Source organism: Mus pahari, chromosome 11 (assembly GCF_900095145.1).
Source record: "Mus pahari chromosome 11, PAHARI_EIJ_v1.1, whole genome shotgun sequence".
Lineage (NCBI taxonomy): Eukaryota > Metazoa > Chordata > Mammalia > Rodentia > Muridae > Mus > Mus pahari.
In genome coordinates, this window is record NC_034600.1 from 67,077,786 (window position 1) to 67,081,273 (window position 3,488).

At 43.1% G+C, this 3,488-nt stretch overlaps 1 pseudogene; it reads left to right on the forward strand.

The window, feature by feature from the left end:
* The first annotated feature begins 241 nt into the window (after window positions 1–241).
* Window positions 242–3,249, forward strand: LOC110328912 (annotated as a pseudogene).
* Window positions 3,250–3,488: the final 239 nt, after the last annotated feature.

Here is a 3,488-nt window from a genome sequence, read left to right on the forward strand (position 1 = left end):
TTTTATTAGGAGTTGCAGAACCTCAAGTCTTATTACCAATGTTGTCTGAGATCTCTGAGAATCACTTCAGGAATCTTGGACATGAGGCTCAAACAGAAAATAACTTCACAACGAAGAAAGCTAAAGAGACTGGCAACTACTCAGAATAGTTTTTCTTTATTCCTAAACATGTCATTTGAACTAAATCAGCTGTCCCATGAGAAACACTTAATCACTTTTAAATGGTAGAAGTCAAAAGAACATGGCCCAGAGGGGCTTGCCAATTGGAGTAAGAGCATCCCAGATGACACATAGTAAGTAATAACTTGGAGTTATAACATAGAGGCTAGGCAGCTGCCCTTCTCTTGTACGATTTAAGGCTTATTGTAAATATAAAGGGTGTATGTGTGTTTTATCCAGGAACTTAAGTAGTTAAGTTGAGATAGTAACCCCAAGTTGGGATTAAATACCTTTGACAAAATCAACGCCATATACTCCTGGCCATATACACTAATCAAGGCCTCTAGCCAGTCCTAGGGATACCCACCATGCTTTCTCCCAGCATTCTACACTCTTCCCCACACATGATCCTCATCCCCATTGCCCTCAGCAGAGATTGATAGAACTGTCAACCAATGACTGGCCTGACTTCAGACATATTTTATGGAAGAGACCAAAAACATTGATACTCCACTATGCTTGCAGACAAGAGACTAGCACAGCTGTTCCCTGAGAGGCTTCATACAGTACTAGATGAAAATAAATGAAAACACCCACCGTCATTTGCAGAACAACATCAGGGGAGTCCTGTGGAAGAGTGGAGATTAGAATTGGGAGAGCTGGAGGGGCAAAATGCACAAGAAGGCATATAGACTCAACAAACCTGGACTCATGGGTGCTCACAGAGACGAAACCACCAAAGAGTATACAGGGTCTGGACCTAGGACTGGTCCCACACATTTGTAGCAGATTTACAGCTTGGTCTTCAGGAGAGTCTCCTAACAATTGGACTGGATGTTGTTTCTGACTCTGTTGTCTGCCCTTGGATTCCCTTCCCCTACCCTAAATGACTGGTTGGGCCTCAGTAGGGGACAATGAGATTAGTCCTGGGGTGATTTGTCCTATGGTGGGGTGGTACCAACTGGGGGCTTCCACTTCTATGAGGAGAAGAGGAGGGAGTGGGCAAGGGATTTCTGATGATGTGACTGGGAGGAAAGGAGGGAGAAGGTGCTAAGACTGAGTTGTAAATAAATTAATGAAAAAAAAAAAAAAGAACACACACCAATTAAAAAAAAAAAAGTTACCATGTGACCTGAACTGACCATCACGAACTAGGTTTTATCAGACCCTCCAAGTCATAAAGTAGGACATGCACAACAACTGACTATTATCAAATGGAAGTGGTATATATGTGATAGGGTCTGAGCAGGTCCTGAAGGCTGAAGCAAGTTACATGAAGAAGTTTTTCAAATGCCTATGGTTTCTACTCCTGTTACAATGTCATCTGTTGCCTGTCATGCACCTATAGCCTCATGGGGTGTTCCCTATGATCAGCTGACCGAAGAGGAGAAGACTAAGGTTTACTGATGGCTCTTCACATAATGCAGGCACCACCCAGAACTGGACAGCTGCAGCATCTATCACAGACCCTTTCTGGGACAACCCTGAAAGACACAGGTGAAGGAAAATCTTCACAGCGAGCAGAACTTCAGGCAGTACACATGGCATTATAGTTTGTCTGGAAGAAGAAATGGCCAGATGCATGACTGTTCACTGACTCATGGGCTATAGCTAATGGATTGGCTGGATGGTCAGGGACTTGGAAAGATCACAGTTGGAAAATTGGTGAGAAAGACATCTGGGGAAGAAGTGTGTTGATAGATCTCTCCAAATGGGCAAAGGATGTGAAGATAATTGTGTCCCATGTAAATGATCTCCAAAGAGATGATGTCAGCTGATGATGTCAATAATCAAGTGGATAAGATGACCCATTCTATGGACAGTCAGCGTCTTTCTCCAGCCATCCCTATCATTGCTCAATGGGCACATGAACAAAGTGGCCGTAGAGGACCATGTAGAGATTATGCCTGGGCTCAACAACACAGACTTCTACCCACCAAGTCTGACCTGGCTACAGATGCTGCTGAATGCCAGATCTGCCAACAGCAGAGACCAAAACTGAGCACAAGATGTGGCATTATTCCTCGAGGGGTCCAGCCAGCAACCTGGTGGCAGGTTGACTACATTGGACCACTTCCTCCGTGGAAAGGACAACGTTTCGTTCTTACGGGAGTAGATACTTAGGGTGGTTATGGATTTGCCTTTCTTGCACATAATGCTTCTGCTAAAACCACCATCTGTGGACTCGTTGAATGCCTTATTTATCACCATGGTATTCCACACAGTATTGCTTCTGACCAAGGAACTCATTTCACAGCCAGAGAAGAGTGACAGTGTGCCCAAAATCATGGAATCCACTGGTCTTAACATGTCCCCCATCATCCTGAAGCAGCTGGTCTGATAGAAAGATGGAATGGCCTTTTGAAGACACAGTTACAGTGCAACTGTGGCAACAGCATGGAGGGCTGCGGCAGAGTTCTTCAGAAGGAAATATTTGCTTTGAGTCAATGTCTGATATATCGTACAGTTTCTTCCATAGCCAGGATCCATGGGTCCAGGAATCAAGGGGTGGAAAGGGGAATAGTTCCACTCGCTATCACTCCTAGTGACCCTCTAGGAAAATTTCTGCTTCATGTCCCTACAACTCTAGGTACTGATGGCCTAGAAATTTTGGTTCCAGATTGGGGAGTGTTCCTACCAGGAGACACAACAAATATTCCATTGAACTGGAAGCTCATACTTCCCCATGGTCATTTTGGTCTTCTAATGTCCTTAAACCAACAGGCTATGAAAGGAATAACAGTGTTAGGAGGGGTGATAGATCCAGATTACCATGGAGAAATTGGATTGGCTCTCCACAGTGGAGATAAGAATGATTGTCTGGAGTGCAGGAGATCCCTTACGGTGTTTCTTATTACTACCATATCCTGTGATTAAATCAAAGGGAAACTACAATAGCCTAATCCAAGCAGGATGATAAAGGATGCGAACCCATCTGGAATGAAGGTATGGATCACTCCTCCAGGAAAAGAGCCAAGACATGCTGAGTTCCTTTCAGAGGATAGAGGAAGTATGGAATGGGTAGTAGAGGAAGGTCGTTATAAATACAAGCTAAGGCCATGTAACCAGGTGCAGAAATGAGGAGTATAAAGTAATGCAAATACTTCTGTGTTATTTTGTTAAGAACATATTTGACTTTCTTCCAAGTTCTTTAATATCAATTGGTATTTAAGTTGAAATACTCAAAAAATGTTCCTAAGAAACATTGCCCCATTGTCAATTTACAAATGCATTTGCAATTTTACAAGGAATAGTTATATTATGTTGGGCATATTCATGACCATGTTATTGTTTCCTGTGGATATGAGATATTGTTTCTGTCAAGTTGA